We start from the raw sequence: 21,554 nt of genomic DNA on the forward strand, positions 1-21,554 counted from the left end.
AAACGTGGGCTGCATTCCCAGGCACCACGAAAGCCACCCGTGGGCAGGAGGGTGGCTTGTCTTTGTCAAGCTGCTCCTCAGCCTGCCTCCGTTAATGCCTTGGTGTCAGCACACCCAGAATCTGAGCTGAGTATTGGCTCTGGACACCTCACTGCTACAGAGGGGTGGATTTAGTAAAACTGTGACACCAACAGTTACAGAGAGAGCTATTACTCATTAAAAGCCAAGCTTTTACTTCTGCCTTTTTTTCTTTTTCCTTTCTGTTGCCTACCTTCTGGGCAGCTGGCCAGAAAGTTGGAGTGCAGAAGGCCAGAACTGACCATCAACTTTGCCTTCTAACGTGACCTGTTCCACTACTCCCCCACCCACCACCACAGCGCTCTCTCCCTGTAATCTTGAAGATGAGCTCAGAGAAACTGTGAGTTAAAACACAGCCTTTGAGTGTGGGGAAGAAAAATGAAAATGAAATATTTTTACCTTCTCTCAAGCTAAGAGTCTTAAAAATAAAAAAGAAAAATAGGGATATGCTTGCTGGGAAAGCAGCAGCCTTTAACAGTTACATTTTTCAGTTCAGACCCAGAACAATGACTTGTAAAAAGAAAATCCCTGGAGCAGAGTGAGACCTGCTGTGTTTCCAGAAGCTGAGCTCACAACAGAGGCTAAAGCCAAGGCCCCACAGAACTGCTTGAGGCAGCTGGGACCATTCTCTGCCCTGCACCATCCTTCCCTCCCCCCTTGTTCTCTCCTGACTTTGTAAGACTCTCCTGTTAAGCATGAATAATGAATCCATTTGAGTTCAAAATAACTAACTTTTCATCCTCAGCTGATTTTTTTTTTTAAACAGATCATCCTCACAAATCCAATCTACAAAGTAGTATTGCAAATCATTCATCTAGCAGAAGGGCTGCTGCCCAAGTGCAAGGCAGAAGTGGTGCAAGGAAGAAGCCGTCCTGGGCTTGCCACAGAATATGCTGGTGATCCTCTCTCAAGAAACAATTCACCAGTCAGCAAAAGCCTACCAGTTAGCTTAGAGGAAGAACTGTGGGGCAACTGGTCAGAAGAGAAACTTGCAGGCCAGGTCCTGCGCTTGGTTCACAACAACCCCATGCAAACATCCAGTCTTGGGGGCAGAGTAGCTGGAAAGCTGCCCAGTAGAGAAAAACCTGGGGATGCTGGTCAACAGCTGGCTGAGTATGAGTCACTGTGCGCCCAGGTGGCCAAGAAGGCAAACAGCATCCTGGCCTGGATCAGGGATAGTGTGGCCAGCAGAAATAGAGATGTGACCAGTGCCCCTGTACTCAGCCTTAGTGGAGTCACACCTTGAGTACTGGGTTCAGTTTTGAGCTTCTCACACCAAGAAGGACATTGAGATGCTGGAGTGTGTCCAGAGAAGGGCAATGAAGCTGACAAAGGGTCTGGAGAACAGATCTGGTGAGGAACAGCTGTAGGAAATGGGATTGTTTAGTCTGAAGAAAAGGAGGCTGAGGGGAGACCTTGCTGTTCTCTATAACTCCCTGAATGGAGGCTGGAGTGAAGTAGGGGTTGGTCTCTTCTCTCTCTTATCAGGTGAGACAAAATGGCCTCAAATTGCACCAGGAAAGGTTTACATCACATATTAGGAAAAATGTCTTTCCTGCAAGAGTGGTCAGGCATTGGAACAGGCTGCCCAAGGAGGTGGTGGAGTCACCATCCCTAGAGTTGATTAAAAACCATGTAGATATGGCACTTTGGGACATGGCTAAGTGACCATGATGGTGTTGGCATGACAGTTGGACAGGTGTTAGAGGACTTTTCCCACCTTAATGATTCTATGATTCTATTCTGCAAACCTTAGGCTTGAGCTGAGAGAAAAAACAAAGGCATTCCTTATTTCCAAAAATAGACCAGAAAAAACAGGGAATGCTTCCAGGTTTTTTTGGTGTGATTGTTAGAGGTTACTGGAGGTTTTATAAGAGTGCTACCACATGAATTACCAGGCTGTGTTCATAAAATCATATTATGGTTTGGGTTGGAAAGGACCTTAAAGATCATCTCCTTCCAACACCCTTGCCATGGGCAGGGACACCTTCCACTATGCCAGATTGCTCAAGGCCTCATCCACCCTGGCCTAGACCACCTACAGGGAGGGGACATCAACAATGTCCCCAGGCAACCTGTGCCAGTGTCTCACCACACTCACTGTAAAGAGTCTTTTCCTAATATCCAGTCTAAATCTCTCCTCTTCCAGCTTAAAGCCTTTGCCCCTCATCCTATCACCCAAGCCCTGGTAAAAATACTTCTCCAGATTTCTTGTAGCCCCCTTCAGGTACCAGAAAGCCACTACAAGGTGTCCCCAGAGCCTTTTCTTCTTCAGGCTGAACAACTCTCTCAGCCTGTCCCCACAGGGGAGGTGCTCCAGCCCTCTGGTCATCTTCTTGGCCTCCTCTGGACCCACTCCAACAGTTTGATGTCCTTGTGTTGGGGGCCATGGCATGATCCCCAGCTTGCTGTGACACACACACAACTTTCCTGTCAACTCTCCTAACATGAAGCAGAGGACAGCCAGGTGCAGACGAGAGCAACATCCCTGCGTGAGCTTGGGCAGACATATTGTTTATGATGAATTTGTGCGTTGAATATATATGGAGCCTGTCCAAATGCCCTGAAGCAAGAAGTGTCATTTATATTCATAACCCAGAAAGGAGGAGAAAATTATTCCAAAAGAATTACAGGCTGCTGAGCATGGAATAACGCCAGGCTTTCAGACACAGTGTGCGGCGCCGAGCGCAGGCACAAGACAGGTATTGTTCCTCTTTGCAAAGCCACTTATTTCTACATGGATGCTGTTTGTCATCAATATCCTTTGGTTTCAGGATGCTGCACATCCAACAGGATGATAGCATTTTTCCTGCAAGATGGGCAATTACAATGAGATGCTGCAGGGCATGGGAGGAGAAAGAACAATCGGTATGCTATTGGCTTTTTCTGACTACATCCCTTAGAAGTGGCCTTTGTCCTCAGAGACAGTTCCAGAGCATCAGGTGGGTTTCCTGATTGGTGCATCAACCAGTTCTCCTCAACTGTCTGCAGCTGTGGCACACTGTCCCTGAGAGACCTGATGCAGAGTTAGGTCAGGCTTCAGCAAGCCCACTGCTCTCTCAAGCTTCCCCTGGTCTCAACAGAGATCTCCTCATGTGTTCTTCAAAGATTAACACACCAGATCTGTTCTTTTGGCCTAAATCATTTATGATTTGCATTATGTATGTCTTTCCCTTCCCTGAGTTATGCTGGTTGCCTGCAGAGCCTTGAATAATCATAGAATCATAGAACTGTTGATGTTGGAAGAGACTTTTGAGTTTGAGTCCAGCTCATGTAGAGCTCACAATCCCACCACTACTGTTAAGACACTACCACTAAACCACAACCCTGAGCACTACATCCATGCAGCCTGTTCCAGTACCTGACAACCATTTCTGTGAACAAATTTTTCCTAATATCCAACTTAAACCTTATTAAGAGTAAGAACCATTCTTCTGATCAGGTCAATCCTGCTGACCAGGTCCAGTGTATTCAATTTAAAACCCTTGAAAATCCACACCTCACCACTGTAAAGGGTCCATGATCACCTTAATTTATACCAGAAAAGACACAGGCTGAGAAAATCAGAAGCAAATCTCCAGCTGCACAAATTAGTGAAGACTTCATTGTGCAGATATATGGTTGTCCAAATAACACGTTCCTCAGCGGGGGAGTTAAAGTCATGCACTTCAGTTGTCTGTCAAAGGAATGCAGAGAGAAGGACACAGAGATCAGTCCTACTCTGCCTGGCGCCTTTGGAGGTCTATGAGCCATGTGTAAGATGCCCTGGGATTCACAACGATGTTGTGAATCAGTGGGACACAGGGAAGCAGGCCTTTGTGCGCGCAAGATTAGGACAAATACGGACTTGGTTTGTTTGACTGATTTTACCATTTCTGTCAGATTCATTTTTCAGACCCTACAAAACTGCCTCTGCTCTTCCTGCCACTTCTAAACCCCCTCTTTCGGAGAAGCTCCCAAAGTAATCTGTGTGCCAGAAGCAAGCCTTGTTAGTGTGGGTGTCCCTGGAAGACATAGAATAGAATAGAATAGAATAGAATAGAATAGAATAGAATAGAATAGAATAGAATAGAATAGAATAGAATAGAATAGAATAGAATAGAATAGAATAGAATAGAATAGACCAGACCAGAAGAGACCTTTGAGATCATCAAGTCCAACCTATCATCCAACACCATCTAATCAACTAAACCATGCAACCAAGCACCCATCAAGTCTCCTCCTAAACACCTCCAGTGATGGCGACTCCACCACCTTCCCAAGCAGCCCATTCCACTCTTTCTATGAAGAATTTCTTCCTAACATCCAGCCTAAACCTCCCTTGGTGCAGCTTGAGACTGTGTCCTCTTGTTCTGGTGCTGGTTGCCTGGGAGAAGAGACCAGCCCCCACCTGTCTACAACCTCAGAGACAAGAAGTGGCAATCAATGGGATTTAGGACACATGCTCATTTCAGTCATTTAACACATACAGGACAAACCCTGCTCAGCAACCCACAAACCCAAACCCTAGGAAACAAGTGAGCAGTTTGATTGTTTGATTCTGCAGTCAAGAGTTTGCCATACTCTATCTAGGCAAAGCAAGTTGAAAGACTTGGTTTTATCTAATTACTCAGTCATTCCCCTCATTGCCATGTGCTGATGAGATTAAAGATTGATTTTTTTTCTTTGCTTGGAGGCTTCAGTAATATTATTCTTCCTCTTATCCTTCCTCCAGAGAGCAGGTGCTGACCTGCAGGCGTGACAAGCCTGGGAAAGCAAAGGCACCTTCTCTTCTTCCAAACATGCTCCTTTCCTCTAGCCTGACTGCATCAGTAAATGGCAATAGACAGCAGAGAGAAAAGGGAACAAGAGAAGCAATGGAAGAGACACGGGGAGCAGGAGGGGAAATGGAGACACCAGAAGACAAGACAGGAGGGAGCAGGAAGAAGACCCTAGTCCAGCAGTTATCCTTTCCTGAAATAAATGCAGGGATTCATTTTTTGTGGGGAAAGGCAATTTAGCCAAAAAAGAGCAATTTAGGCTGAATATTTAAGAAGCAACAACCATCGTAGCTCAGTCTTGCTCTGGCAGAACCAGCAGCAATTGCCTCTCTACATGCAGTGGGACATGCACAGCTTTGTGTCACCCTGGTTAATGGGACTGAAGGAAGGGAAGATGTGAGGATGGAGGGGAATAGTGTGTCTGGGGCTAGCACAGAGGTGATTCTCTCATCAGCCCAGTATTAACCTCCCAAATGTCCTAGACCATTGCCGACTTCAAAGCAGCTGGACACACTTTGAACTCCAGATTATATAGCCAAAAGCAAGGAAATCCCTAACCACACTTTGCACAGCTGTCTTTCCAGAAATGTTTTCTCACTGCTTCTGAGACTCAGCTACTGAGCACATTGAGAAGAAGGGGGGGGAAAAAGCACCTGTAAAACCTTGCATATGGCAGGAAAGAGGAAGCTGCTGGTTTTCTTGCATTGTGCAGTTCCTCCAATTCCCTCTCCCTTCCCATCCCATCCCCTGGGAAAAAGTAGAAGAGAATAATCAAACCGGGGCAAGAAGGTCATGTAAGTAGTGTCTGAAGTCAGCACCAGTCTAAGGTACAGTCTGCACCATGTGTAAACACCATGTCCTGCTGAAACAACTCACTGAGCAGAACTGGTCCCCAGGGTTTTTAGGACTAATGAAAAGATTCCTCCCAACTAGAAGTTGCAGAGAGATGGAGCCAGCTGGGCTCCCACACTGCAACACCTTTGTTATGCTAGATGCCAACTCAATAGGTGTCATCTGCCAACCATAAAATTGGTTTGTTACTGGGTTTTATGCATCAGGATCTGTACTTTCCAGGCTTGAGAGAAAACTCCAGGCTGTGCTGCCCCATAGTCTCACAGGAGGAGGTGCAGCACAAGGCAGTGAGGGAAAGTCATGACTAAAGGACATTTCTGTGTTCCCTGAGTCTTGCCAGCTCTCTTGGCACATGATACCATTGCACAGGCCAGAAGCTGTGGGGGCTGGTCAACTGGTTGTTGCTTACCTCTTCAAAGTAAAGCCACTGGCACTGTCATTAGTCCAGGGTATGTGCTCCATGGGAACTGCTGGATACCATGCTCCTGATTAATCATTTTCTTTCTAAGGGGTTGCTAAGCTGGTAAATTGGGCCCCAAGGGGAACAAAGTATCAAAAATTTCCAGATTTTCCTTTTATCTCATCTTTCCCATAAATGTAATGTCTCTGGTGAGTCCTTCATTCCCTGTTCCCTACTCTTCCAATCTCGTTTCACTCCAGGGTTTTGTCCCTCTGGCTTGTTTTAAACCTCAGTGATGCAGAATACCAGTCAGATGCAGCATACCAGGCAGAAGAAGGGATGTTTGCCTGGGGAAAAGAGCCAGAGAGGCCATTGCCACTTTTTTCACAGGGACTGATGAGTGGAAAGAAGAGCTCCCAGCAGCTTCTCCAGCAAGGCTCCTTTGTTTCTGCCTCTCAGTAAAGCAGGAATTAAGAAACAAGCATAGCAATTTCAATCCTTTGCCCTTCTAAATCTTCTTCCTGATACTTAAAACCCCTGTCTTGCAGCCAACAGCACCAACAACGGCCTGCTACTGCACCCACCAAGCAAGAGCTGCCCCTTGGACATTTTGCCCTTCTCTGTTTTTCTATATTTTTGGAATAGATAAACAGGAGCAGAAGTTTCTTGAGATCAAGAAAGAAACAGGGCACTGACCTAAAACAAGATTGCTGATTTATTGGAACTGCTTTCTGTGGGAAAAAGAAACTGGCAACTGGAGCTACATCTAAGTAACCAAGTCATCATGAGATTCAGAAATGCTTATCCAGGGAAAATACACATCCCAAGTGCAGTTGACTAGGAGATGTTCAGAAGTCATTCTTTTTCCATTCTGGGGAAGGGGAAAAGGTTTTCTACAAAACCAGATTCCACACACCACCCCCACCACCCACCACCACCACCTCCCCCCTGTCTCAAGAAAAGCTGTATTAATAAATAAGAGTCATGATATTAATTTCTGTCCTGACTCCATCTGTTAAACTACTACAAGACTCCAGAGGGAGTCTTCACACAAATAGCACTACATACACATTTCAGGATGCTCTTCCTTTCTTTCTCAGAACCATGAGATCAGGATGAACACCTAAGTCCATACTACCATGGTGAAAGGTGTACCTTGAACAGTGACTTCTGCTTGGGTTCCTTTGTTGGTAGCTACCAGTGCACAAACAGACTTTACTGAGATTGGTCAGATTTTTTACAGATCAGGTCACAATCTTTGCCATTAACGGATAAACCACCAAGGAAACAGCAGGCAGTTTCTGCTTATCCCAGAGGAGCAAAGAGGTTATTATAAATCATGCTCTCCTCCTGTAACACAGAACAATAGAACCATTTTTATTGGACAAGACCTTCAAGACCAACGAGTCGAACCATTCTCTAACTCTACTGAGTCTGTGTTAAACCACGGCCCTCAGCACCACATCTCTGCATGTTTTCAACACCTCCAGGGATGGGGATTTAACCACCTCCCTGGGGAGTCTCTGCTAGTCTTTGAGAACCCTTCTAGTCAAGAAGTTTCTTCTAATATTCAACCTAAACCTCCCCCGGTGCAAATTGAGGCCATTTAATATGGTCAGCAACTTGCAAGACAGACAGCATGGACAAGACCCAAGGGTGATAAAGCCTCTCAAGAGAAATGTCTTATGGAACACCCTCCCAGCTGTTTTCTGAATCACTGCCCTGCTACACTAAGGTTTTGCATAGTTTGGTGTAGGTGTTGCAGTTACAGGACAGGAGGGTGATGAGGGACAATAAACTGCTATCAGCACACTGGGCTTCTTTGGAGGTGAAATGGCCAGCTGCAACTAAAGAATAAACTTGGCTGAACTTAGCCTTAGGGAGCAAACTCTGCTTTGGCAAGGCTGTAGGTTGCTATTCCCAGAGCAGGAAGGTCAGATTTTGGAATAAAGTTCATCCTGTAAATGAGTTACAAGTAACTTTGTAAGGCATTATATAAAGAAACTCACAAGCACAAGCTGACAGCAGCAGCACACTCCTCTGGGACCAATCCCAGGGATTCCCCTAGGATCAATACCTCCTTCACACTGAGTCATAGAGACCCTTTCTAACTTAAAGCATTCTAAGGGTCATCAAGTCCAATACCCCTGCAGTAAGCAGGGACATGCCCAGCTAGATCCCAGCCCTCCGTTATATTAACAACATTTGCTTTCTTTAAAACCTTTATTTCGCTTCTCTTTTTTGTTAATTGAAATCCCTGCTAGCTCACATTGGTTTCAGCTAACTTCCCAAGCATCCCTTTTCCTCTTGAGTTTTCTATCTTTTCAGCATCCGTCCTCCCACTACAGTCCACTTTGTCTCTATGCATCAATCTTTGGAAGCTTTGGCAACGTTCATTCACGTTTCTTTATAACTAACAAGATCTCGTAGTAATTCCCAGTACTTTGAAACCTCCAGATCCTTTCCAGGGAGTCAAGATCTGTGCTTCTCAACATATATTTCTTCAAGTATCTTTCTAAGCTTTCATCTTTGTGCATGAGGATGACCAGCAGTATTTTTATGTAATTTTATCAGAAAAAGCTCACCAAATGGCTGTGCACAGTAGATACTCTGATCATGCATGGGGTAGCTCTAAACAAGCAGAATTTCCTAGCAAATCTATGTCTCTGTGGAGGTGTAGACACGTTAGGCTATAAACTCCATGACCTCTCTGCTCATTAACTTGTCACATCCAACTGGAGATGACAGAGGACTAAGTTCTGCTGACCTGCAGCTTCCAGAGTGGCAATAGCAAAAGGTCAGCAGCTGAGTTTTGTGGGACATGTAACCAAGGACTCAGTGCCTCTGTGTAGGTAACTTGTTTGATTGCTAAAATAAACTCCCTGCCAGTCATGTCAGCACACTTGTGCCACACACTGGACACACTTTACAACACAGGTTACCTGGTTCTTGCTTTCTTCAACCTTTGCAGGCAGGCATCACCCTGCCTCCACCAGCTGTCTTGGCTGCAATGTGTAGTTCTCACCCAAGGTAAAACACTTGCCAGCAATGTACTCTCCAGCACCTTTAAGCAGCATCTCCAGAAGCCAACTCTATGTGAACACAAGGCTTCCCAAACTCCATCATGAACTCTTGCCCATACCCTGGAGGGCACAGACCTGAACAACACAGCCTAGAAACATCTCCACAGTGCTTGCAAATATGCAGATTATCCAGCACTGCCACAGGCATGGTGGTGACTTCTGTCCTCTCTAGCCCATCCTCCTCCTGAGCAAAGTGGACATCCAAGCACTATTTTTTCCTCCATTCACTTGATTTTTTTTTCCTTTTCATTTTGCCTTGTTCCAGCATCTTCTGGTTTATGAACCCAAATACTTTTCTCCCACGTCCACCAATCACACAGGCCCTTGATCACTGCTTCTCCTCCCAGTCTCTCCAGTCCACAGAGGCCCTAGGCTGACATCCTCCATCCCAAATCTCTCTTTCCTTCCGTTTTGTAACATTTTCCCTTTTGAAATGCCAAATTCTCTCCCTGCCCCCAGTATCATCTCATGTGCTGATTACTTAAAACTCATGCAGCACTTCTGTCACCATTTCCATATAAAAGTGTACACAGTTTTTGTGACAAAGCTGTCATGGCAACTTGAAGTTTGTCAGGTTTTCACATTATACATAATCTGCAAGAGTGCACATTATTAAACATGTTCTGATGCTTCCAATTACTTACAAATTATTCCATTGCCAGATCCCACTGCTATATTCAGTCAAAATTTGTCATCTGGAAGAAAACTTCCAGATTAAGTTGCCAATCGCTTCAGGGCATTGAGGAGGGAGGGTGCTCTTCTGTCATGCCTGAAGCAGACTTAGAGAAGATCAAAGTCTAATACTTTTCTGGCTCAGCCAGTGGATGGACTTAAGAGGTGCAGTAGGATGGGCTGCTAGGGAACGTGATTACCTCTGCACACAGCAATTGAGCCTTAAAAATATGACACAAGAGCTGTCACCATCTCTTTTCTAGCACATTCCACATTAACACTCACATTTCAGTCAACTACCATCAAATAAATATATGATAGATCTAGGCATTAGTTACAGCCAGGAGAGGTTTAGGCTAGAGATCAGGAAAAATATATTCACTGGAAGAGGGGTCAGGCATTGGAACAGGCTTCCCAGGGAGTGATGGAGTCATCATAGCTGGAGAGATTTGAAAGACATGCAGATGCAATGCTTAACTACAAATGTAAAGAGTTGTAGCAAAGTATTCAAGACTCCAGCATTGTTTGGCAGAATAACAACTGTCTCCATTGAGGAGGCAAATGGAGACATGTCCCAGGAAGTGAACCATACAGGATGGTCAATAGGAAAGCAGACACTTACAGAACCATAGAATCACTTAGGTTGGAAAAGACCTTTCACATCAAGTCCAACTATTAGCCCAGCACTGCCAGATCATCCCTAGACTATGTCCCTCAGCACCACATCTACACAGCTTTTAAATCCATCCACAGACAGTGACTTTATCTGTAATTTACCAGAAGTCAGTCCCCTGCAACTAACCTTCCACCTAAAATGCCTGCTGAATTAAAATTGAGGTTAGAATGGCACAGGGAAGGTGCCCTCTGCATTTCTTCCTGATGGATGGATGGATGAAGAAAATGGCAAAAGCAGAAATAGACATGGACAGTAACAGGAAACCAGGTATCAGTAGGGTGGTGGAAGAGAATAAAGTGCTAGTGAAGTGTGAGTCCTGTTTCTGCCCCTAAAAACTCATCATCTTCTGAATTCTGCTACTTTGCTTTTCATCTTACACCTAGTTTATTATCCCCCTCAGGCTTTGCTCCTCTCATTCTGCTCCCTGGGTGATCCTGTCTCTGCTGCAACACTCACATTTTGTCCTGCTGTTCTGCAAGCTCATCTTGCCTCTGAGCTCTATGCCCTTACCTTCTTTCCCTGTATTCTTTTAATTCCCTAAAACTCTTTAATTTACCTGTTGTATTCTTCCTTTTCCTGAATACTCCACTGTCCTGCTCAGCTATCTGGCTCATACCTTGTCCTCTTCCCTTTCCTCTTCCACACCCAGCCACAGATTCTTCTTTCTACAGCTCCCTTTCTTCTCTGCTATCTAAGATCTCTTCCAAGGTCTGCTCTCACCACCTTTCTGTCTAGCCTTTGGGTGGGTTGTTTTTGTTTGTTGGGTTTGGGGTTTGTTTTTTTCCCCCACTACTAGAACTCTAATTCCACTTGCAAATCTAATCTTGCTTCAGCTCACCGAGCCCTGCTTCACTCAGCTCTCTTCAAGCCTTTTCCTAGTGCAAGGCCAGCCAGGACATTTAGCAGCTCACATTGAGAAGCAGCCACTTCATCAATCTCAAAAGGACGTTGACAAAGGCTTCTCAAAGGATAAGGGAGTCACTGCTTCTCTGCCACTACTTTATCCCTACCTGCTCTAGGACAGCTCATTTAACAACCAAGCAACCCTACCAGGGGATTTGCTCTACTGCCACCACGGAGCAGTCAGGCTCAACCAACAGACAAAGAAGGTATTCTGATGGTAATATCAGCTCAACACACCATTTTGCAGCCTTTTTAAATTTTACTCTTTTTCTTTTTTCATTTGGCTTAGAAACCCCAGATGTTCTAATAGCCTTGAATGTTCCCTGTGCTTTGTTTGTCTTGATTCATCTCAAAGCCCCTCCAGCCAAACTGTAAACTTTGTGCTTCAACAAACCAGGCTAAGTGGGATTCACTAAAAGCCAATTCTGCTTAAACTTTCATATTGCTACAGCAATTAGGAGGGATCTTGCACAAACTGAGTCAACAGACAGAATTTTATGGTAGGACAACGACAACAAACCAAACACACCAGCAAGAGCAGGCAATGTGCCAATGTAAGCTATGGAGGATGTTTGGAGGACTTGCTGTCTATATCCAAAATAAGGATTCACTACTAAAACAACCTTCAACAATCTGGCAAAAATAATCCTAATTCAGTGTGTTTAAACAGACCACTTCCGTGTAGTGCTCTAACAGCACCGATACACTGTGTCTCTTCAAGAGGTTTCATCCAGTTGTGCTCTGCCTGGGTACATGTACAGGTTTTACCTTTTCAAAGTGAGGAGCAGAAGCTGGTGCCTGCAGCAGGTAACAGCAACTACTATGTCAACACTCAGGATGATTGTTTCAGACTTCCACGCTGTAAGGGAAGGTTGCTGGGCTGCAAGAAAAATGTTATTTTCATGTGACAAGTGCAACAAATTGAATGTGCCAAACTCTGATGTCCTCGTTTTGCATGGAGCTTTGAGATGCTCTTTTTATAGCCAGCCAGGATCAAGATGAACCATGACTGTCTCTAAGGCCAGAAGATCAGTCCGTGGGCTGCATTTCCAATAAGGTCAATACAGTTAACTCAAATTAAGGCAGTGGCCAGGAAATGGGGGATACCAGACCTCAGTTCTGGATTTGCCTAATATATAACAATAATATAGCTGAAGAGTTAAGGAGGATTTAGTAAGGCTGGATGCATCTCTCTTCCCAAGAAAAAGTAACTTAAGACCTTCTAGGTTTACCTAGCTTTGGGCAGTGCTCTTGTTGCAAGTGATTGTGCTGGTGATACCAGTCACAAGGACTTTGTTTCAAGTGGAGGTTAATTCTCTTCTGGTCTTAGCTGATGGAGGCTGCATCTTCCCTGAGACTGCCATGTAGCAACATGCTCTTCTAATGTCTTCCCAGCCAAGAGCTCATCCAGTTTCTCTGAAGCTCTTCTGATGTGGAGTACCAATGCAGATAGAGATATATCTCCCTGGAGAGAATAGCCAGCTCCCAGTTTGGAAACAGAGTTCATTTTCAGATCATAGGATCATTTTGGTTGGAAGAGACCTTCAGGATCATCAAGTCCAACTGTTAACCCAGCACTGTCCTCCTTTTTCACACATGAAAAAGGGGCATCCATCCTGCTTCTCTCCCTCCTCTGAAAACCCTTTTTGCCCCTTCTGTGTCAGAAAATAAGCATTAAGCAAAAAAATGTAAACAAGTTAATCCTTGTCCTACTTGAACCTTCTTGCAAAACACAATGAACTGCTGCCTCCCAGGGAATGAAATCAACGGCAGACCGGTATTTCAAGCAACACTGTAAATGGTAATTCTCCTGTTGGGTTTTGGTGTGTGTAGGGTTTGAGGTCCTGCTCTTGTTTTTCTTTAATTTTTTTTTAAGAAGAAGAAACAAAATGACCTCAAGATTTGGGAATAAATAGAATTTTTTATTCCTATTTTCAAAACCAACTTTTCCACAGAAACCTAACTGAGTGCCAGAACCAACAGTGTTTGATGTCAACAATATCTCTTTGGAAAAAAAAGAATATATTTGACATGCTGCTGCACAGGAACTTCATAACTGTCATTATTGCCCCCTTCCTTCCCCCCCATTTAAGTGATTCTTCAGCTTTCCCTGTTCATTCACTCTTGCTTCTCAGGAACACTGTGCTCGTGTGAGCATCCCCAAGGTCCTAATGTGAGCCTCTTTACTGGGTCTTGCTTCAAATCTGGGAACTCCTCCCACAAAAACCACTTAGAGATGAGGCTTCTGGCTTTAACCCAACTCAAAACCGCAAGAATGAGGAACTACTGGTAAGGCAGCACCACTCCTCCATCAAACACATTTCCTTACAAAACACCCAGAAGGCATTGAAGAGCTCCAGCCAGCCCCAGTCTAGAAAGGAAAGCTTTTTCTCACAGATTTCACAGCACATATTCTGTGCTAAATCTGCATCAGTTACAATCCTTGCCTACAAATCAAGCTGCATTTGCTTAAGTTATAAATAAATAAATAAGAGAGAAAAACAAAAGTAGCAGCAACAACAAAAATATCCCATTTCTGATCATGTCTTCATCTCTTGTACTTACATTCTCAGGGTTAGAAGAAAAAGGTCCTAGTGTTGAGGGCACCAAGACATCTAGGTGACCTGCTGCCTTTCACTTCTCAGCATAGCTTTAACACAAGAAATACTCCTTCAAAAGCAAGGCTTCAGAGAAAAGAGCCCAAGCATTACCTGGACTGAGTTTGACTGACTGAAAAGGTGAATAACTTTTCCTTTAGCTCCTGAGCCCTCTCCTGGCTCTTGGGCCATTGGAGGAAAACAGGTCTCTGGCAAGGATGGCCCATGTTAGCCATGGGTGGAGCACACAGCTGGACACAATCCACAGGGTGATGGCAGTGATGGGCCAGATGGTATAAAAGGAGGCAGAAGCCTGAATGAAAGGAGCAGACATAACCTTGAAGAAGCAGATGGGCAGAAAACTTAGAAAGCCTTGATGCCACAGCCACTTTATAAAGTGGAAATCTATCATTAAGAGTAAATATATCTTTAGCCCTAAATAAAGACAAAGCTCACATAGGGATTTAAGAGCAGGTAATGTCAATTTCCAAGAGAAGAAAAATTGTCACCCTGCATTCTGCTTTTGCTTGGCCTGGGTGACACAGGCACAGAAACCATGTCTGCATCCCTTCCTTCTGCCAGACTCTAGCTTCCATGTCTCTTGATGACCATAAGAGTCAGAATGATGTCTTAAGAGCCCATGCCTTACTTGCATCCTCTCCACACTCACTGCTTGACAGCTCTTCTCCACCCTCAGATGAACACCAAGGAACAACCACTCTTAGAAAAAACAGACAAACTGTTGTTCCCAGTCTACAAATTGTCCAAACCCAATTCTTCTTCTCCTGCCCATCTTGTTGGCCCGCACAGCCAAGTTTCTCATTGCTTTTATGCTTTGTTTGCTCCTCAATAAATATGTCCTTCTAAGTTCATCTTTAAGGGCTTAGGAGAAGCTGGGTGCAGCAGTGGTTCCTGCCACAGCCTGAGGGAAAAGTAGCAGCATGAGCTACATCCTTGAAGCCTAGCAGCAAAGAACATGTCAGGGATGTCCAGCAGCTGTGCCAAGTGGCCACCTGGGGCAGGGAAAGCTCCCTGGGCACCCTGGACACGGGGACTGCCTCAGGGCCGGCACCCCGAAGGATTGATTCCTCTGAAGGATGCTGGGCAGAGGGGCGCTGGGCGGGGCGCTGGTGGGCAGGGCTGTGCATGGGGAGCTGTCACCTGATGTCACAGGGCCACCACCTGGCAACGGCAGCGCTATGCCACCAGACAGTATAAAAGGGAGCATCCTCCCGTGCCTGCTGACAGACGCAGAGGAGGTCCCGGAGGAGCAGGTGGTATGACTTGGTGAGGCCTGAGAGGTGAAGAGCAGAGGCTAGACCAGGCTGCTGGGGATGAGAACAATCACCGATTGCTGGAGCTGCCTGAGGCTTTTTCAGCTGGGTAGCAAGAGCAAGACCAAGGGAATGCGTTATCAGGAGCCCTGCAGAGATCACCATCTTCACCCCCTGCAGGGGCAGCGGCAGCAGGCAGGGGAAGGATTTTTGTCCTCAAGGCCTATCAGGCCAGGGGCATTTGGCTACTCTGGGAAGCCCCTGAGAGAATAGCTGCAGGCTGAGGGAGAAGAGGGCTTGGGCATCTCCTGGGAGGCATGAGAAGCCTGTGGGAGGAGGAAGCAGGTCTTGCTCACATGCTCAGGGAGTAGCCGATCGCCAGCGCTGGGGTCAGGAAGGAATTTTTTCCCCCGGGGCACATTGGCACTGGTCCCTGGGGCTTTTTTGCCTTCCTCTGCAGCATTGAGCATCACCACTTGCCAGGGCTCCTCCGCTCCCTTTCGGCTGGGTTACTGCCTGCTGCTCATGCACCAGGAAGATGGCCTCTCATGCCCTGCAGCTAGGGCAGGAAGGCTTTTTTCCCCTCACAAGGGACTATTAAGTGTCCCCGGGGGTTTTTTGCCTTCCTCTGCAGCACTGAGCACATTCCCTTGGCCAGGCCTCTTTGGGGCCATTCTGGCCAGGGGTCTGCTGCTTGTGCTACACAAAGGTGGCCCTCGGGCTGCAGAGCCAGTGACAGAAAGCTCTCTAGACCACCCTAGCTAGCCAGGTGCCTGTTGCTTGTCCTCCTCAAAGGTGGCCTTCGGGCCGCCCATCCAGAGGGAGCAGCCATCTACCATGGCAGCACAGGGAGGGAACTCTTGTGCTCCACACGTGGCCTTTGGGCCGCTCCTCAAAGGTGGCCTTCGGGCCACCCATCCAGAGGGAGCAGCCATCTACCATGGCAGGACAGGGAGGGAACTCTTGTGCTCCACAGGTGGCCTTTGGGCCGCTCCACAAAGGTGGCCTTCGGGCCGCCCATCCAGAGGGAGCAGCCATCTACCATGGCAGCACAGGGAGGGAACTCTTGTGCTCCACAGGTGGCCTTCGGGCCGCTCACGCAGGAGGAGGCAAGCTCTCTAAACTCAGGGTAGGGAACCTGTCACTCATGCTCTGCAGAGGTGGCCTTTGGGATGGACATCCAGGAGGAGGAATCTTTCTAGATTCCCAGGACAATGAAGCATAAAAACAATAACACAAACCAACATAAACCAAAATAAAATCCTATTTCCACCTGTACCCTTTGTGTTTTGTGTCCTTTGAAGTGGTTTTGGAGCTGGAAAACCCCCAGCATTTCAAGCAAAGAACATGTTCATGGTTCTTCCACTCATGGGGAGTGCAAGGAACAGAAGAGCACAGTTCTGCTGTGGGATGCTGAGGTCAGCATCACAACAGGCTTTGACACAGGGCTGAGGGCTCCATCCAGGAGAGCAGCTCACTGCAGTGCACGTATCAGCTCCATCCCGGGGACAGGAACAGACATACTTATAACACCTCTGAGGCAGAGCCTGGAGACCCCTGGCTGAGCTAAGAGACAACCCCTGGGCGTTTAGCATGAGATGGTAGGGGTGGGAGTCCCAGGGGAGGCTGGTCCCAGCAACTGACACATAGGAGCACACACAGGACCCTGACAGAAACAGACTTGCACTGCTCAATGGCTTGAAGCCCAGATGGAGAGCACTGACAAGTGGTGCCCCTCAGGGGTCTGTACTGGGACCTGCGCTGTTTAATATTTTTATCATTAATATAAAAGTGAGACTGAAAGCACCATCAGCAAGTTTGCAGATGACGCTAAGCTGAGTGGTGCTGTTAGGCCAGAGGGACAGGATGTCATCCAGAGGGACCCGGAAAGCTGGGGAGGTGGCCCAGGTGAATCTCAGTAAGAGGTTCAGTAAGTGCAGCAAGTGCAGACTCCTGCACCTGAGCCAGACCCATCCTCAATATCAATACAGGCTGAGGGATGAGGTGATAGAAAGTAACACTGCAGAAAAGGACTTGGGAGGTGTGGTTGATGAGACGCTGGACATGAGCAGGCAGTGTGCGCTTGCAACCCAGAAAGCCAATCACACCCCGGGCTGCATCACGAGAAGCCTGGCTGGACTTGATGATATTGGGGGTCCTATCTAGCCTGGAAGATAATGGCATTCCATGGCTCTACGATCTCCTGCCCATCTTGTTGGCCAGCACAGCCAAGTTTCTCATTGCTTTTATGCTTTGTTTGCTCCTCAGTAGAGGAGATTGACTAAATATGTCCTTCTAAGCCCATCTTCAAGGGTTGAGGAGCAGCTGGGTGCAGCAGTGGTTCCTGCCACAGCCTGAGGGAAAAGTAGCAGCATGAGCTACATCCTTGAAGCCTAGCAGCAAAGAACATGTCAGGGATGTCCAGCAGCTGTGCCAAGTGGCCACCTGGGGCAGGGAAAGCTCCCTGGGCACCCTGGACACGGGGACTGCCTCAGGGCCGGCACCCCGAAGGATTGATTCCTCTGAAGGATGCTGGGCAGAGGGGCGCTGGGCGGGGCGCTGGTGGGCAGGGCTGTGCATGGGGAGCTGTCACCTGATGTCACAGGGCCACCACCTGGCAACGGCAGCGCTATGCCACCAGACAGTATAAAAGGGAGCATCCTCCCGTGCCTGCTGACAGACGCAGAGGAGGTCCCGGAGGAGCAGGTGGTATGACTTGGTGAGGCCTGAGAGGTGAAGAGCAGAGGCTAGACCAGGCTGCTGGGGATGAGAACAATCACCGATTGCTGGAGCTGCCTGAGGCTTTTTCAGCTGGGTAGCAAGAGCAAGACCAAGGGAATGCGTTATCAGGAGCCCTGCAGAGATCACCATCTTCACCCCCTGCAGGGGCAGCGGCAGCAGGCAGGGGAAGGATTTTTGTCCTCAAGGCCTATCAGGCCAGGGGCATTTGGCTACTCTGGGAAGCCCCTGAGAGAATAGCTGCAGGCTGAGGGAGAAGAGGGCTTGGGCATCTCCTGGGAGGCATGAGAAGCCTGTGGGAGGAGGAAGCAGGTCTTGCTCACATGCTCAGGGAGTAGCCGATCGCCAGCGCTGGGGTCAGGAAGGAATTTTTTCCCCCGGGGCACATTGGCACTGGTCCCTGGGGGTTTTTTGCCTTCCTCTGCAGCATTGAGCATCACCACTTGCCAGGGCTCTTCCGCTCCCTTTCGGCTGGGTTACTGCCTGCTGCTCATGCACCAGGAAGATGGCCTCTCATGCCCTGCAGCTAGGGCAGGAAGGCTTTTTTCCCCTCACAAGGGACTATTAAGTGTCCCCGGGGGTTTTTTGCCTTCCTCTGCAGCACTGAGCACATTCCCTTGGCCAGGCCTCTTTGGGGCCATTCTGGCCAGGGGTCTGCTGCTTGTGCTACACAAAGGTGGCCCTCGGGCTGCAGAGCCAGTGACAGAAAGCTCTCTAGACCACCCTAGCTAGCCAGGTGCCTGTTGCTTGTCCTCCTCAAAGGTGGCCTTCGGGCCGCCCATCCAGAGGGAGCAGCCATCTACCATGGCAGCACAGGGAGGGAACTCTTGTGCTCCACACGTGGCCTTTGGGCCGCTCCTCAAAGGTGGCCTTCGGGCCACCCATCCAGAGGGAGCAGCCATCTACCATGGCAGGACAGGGAGGGAACTCTTGTGCTCCACAGGTGGCCTTTGGGCCGCTCCACAAAGGTGGCCTTCGGGCCGCCCATCCAGAGGGAGCAGCCATCTACCATGGCAGCACAGGGAGGGAACTCTTGTGCTCCACAGGTGGCCTTCGGGCCGCTCACGCAGGAGGAGGCAAGCTCTCTAAACTCAGGGTAGGGAACCTGTCACTCATGCTCTGCAGAGGTGGCCTTTGGGATGGACATCCAGGAGGAGGAATCTTTCTAGATTCCCAGGACAATGAAGCATAAAAACAATAACACAAACCAACATAAACCAAAATAAAATCCTATTTCCACCTGTACCCTTTGTGTTTTGTGTCCTTTGAAGTGGTTTTGGAGCTGGAAAACCCCCAGCATTTCAAGCAAAGAACATGTTCATGGTTCTTCCACTCATGGGGAGTGCAAGGAACAGAAGAGCACAGTTCTGCTGTGGGATGCTGAGGTCAGCATCACAACAGGCTTTGACACAGGGCTGAGGGCTCCATCCAGGAGAGCAGCTCACTGCAGTGCACGTATCAGCTCCATCCCGGGGACAGGAACAGACATACTTATAACACCTCTGAGGCAGAGCCTGGAGACCCCTGGCTGAGCTAAGAGACAACCCCTGGGCGTTTAGCATGAGATGGTAGGGGTGGGAGTCCCAGGGGAGGCTGGTCCCAGCAACTGACACATAGGAGCACACACAGGACCCTGACAGAAACAGACTTGCACTGCTCAATGGCTTGAAGCCCAGATGGAGAGCACTGACAAGTGGTGCCCCTCAGGGGTCTGTACTGGGACCTGTGCTGTTTAATATTTTTATCATTAATATAAAAGTGAGACTGAAAGCACCATCAGCAAGTTTGCAGATGACGCTAAGCTGAGTGGTGCTGTTAGGCCAGAGGGACAGGATGTCATCCAGAGGGACCCGGAAAGCTGGGGAGGTGGCCCAGGTGAATCTCAGTAAGAGGTTCAGTAAGTGCAGCAAGTGCAGACTCCTGCACCTGAGCCAGACCAATCCTCAATATCAATACAGGCTGAGGGATGAGGTGATAGAAAGTAACACTGCAGAAAAGGACTTGGGAGGTGTGGTTGATGAGACGCTGGACATGAGCAGGCAGTGTGCGCTTGCAACCCAGAAAGCCAATCACACCCCGGGCTGCATCACAAGAAGCCTGGCTGGACTTGATGATATTGGGGGTCCTATCTAGCCTGGAAGATAATGGCATTCCATGGCTCTACGATCTCCTGCCCATCTTGTTGGCCAGCACAGCCAAGTTTCTCATTGCTTTTATGCTTTGTTTGCTCCTCAGTAGAGGAGATTGACTAAATATGTCCTTCTAAGCCCATCTTCAAGGGTTGAGGAGCAGCTGGGTGCAGCAGTGGTTCCTGCCACAGCCTGAGGGAAAAGTAGCAGCATGAGCTACATCCTTGAAGCCTAGCAGCAAAGAACATGTCAGGGATGTCCAGCAGCTGTGCCAAGTGGCCACCTGGGGCAGGGAAAGCTCCCTGGGCACCCTGGACACGGGGACTGCCTCAGGGCCGGCACCCCGAAGGATTGATTCCTCTGAAGGATGCTGGGCAGAGGGGCGCTGGGCGGGGCGCTGGTGGGCAGGGCTGTGCATGGGGAGCTGTCACCTGATGTCACAGGGCCACCACCTGGCAACGGCAGCGCTATGCCACCAGACAGTATAAAAGGGAGCATCCTCCCGTGCCTGCTGACAGACGCAGAGGAGGTCCCGGAGGAGCAGGTGGTATGACTTGGTGAGGCCTGAGAGGTGAAGAGCAGAGGCTAGACCAGGCTGCTGGGGATGAGAACAATCACCGATTGCTGGAGCTGCCTGAGGCTTTTTCAGCTGGGTAGCAAGAGCAAGACCAAGGGAATGCGTTATCAGGAGCCCTGCAGAGATCACCATCTTCACCCCCTGCAGGGGCAGCGGCAGCAGGCAGGGGAAGGATTTTTGTCCTCAAGGCCTATCAGGCCAGGGGCATTTGGCTACTCTGGGAAGCCCCTGAGAGAATAGCTGCAGGCTGAGGGAGAAGAGGGCTTGGGCATCTCCTGGGAGGCATGAGAAGCCTGTGGGAGGAGGAAGCAGGTCTTGCTCACATGCTCAGGGAGTAGCCGATCGCCAGCGCTGGGGTCAGGAAGGAATTTTTTCCCCCGGGGCACATTGGCACTGGTCCCTGGGGGTTTTTTGCCTTCCTCTGCAGCATTGAGCATCACCACTTGCCAGGGCTCCTCCGCTCCCTTTCGGCTGGGTTACTGCCTGCTGCTCATGCACCAGGAAGATGGCCTCTCATGCCCTGCAGCTAGGGCAGGAAGGCTTTTTTCCCCTCACAAGGGACTATTAAGTGTCCCCGGGGGTTTTTTGCCTTCCTCTGCAGCACTGAGCACATTCCCTTGGCCAGGCCTCTTTGGGGCCATTCTGGCCAGGGGTCTGCTGCTTGTGCTACACAAAGGTGGCCCTCGGGCTGCAGAGCCAGTGACAGAAAGCTCTCTAGACCACCCTAGCTAGCCAGGTGCCTGTTGCTTGTCCTCCTCAAAGGTGGCCTTCGGGCCGCCCATCCAGAGGGAGCAGCCATCTACCATGGCAGCAC

This window comes from Melanerpes formicivorus, unplaced genomic scaffold (assembly GCF_026170545.1).
Source record: "Melanerpes formicivorus ecotype bairdi unplaced genomic scaffold, bMelFor1.0.p_v2 SCAF_24, whole genome shotgun sequence".
NCBI classification, from domain to species: Eukaryota; Metazoa; Chordata; class Aves; order Piciformes; family Picidae; genus Melanerpes; species Melanerpes formicivorus.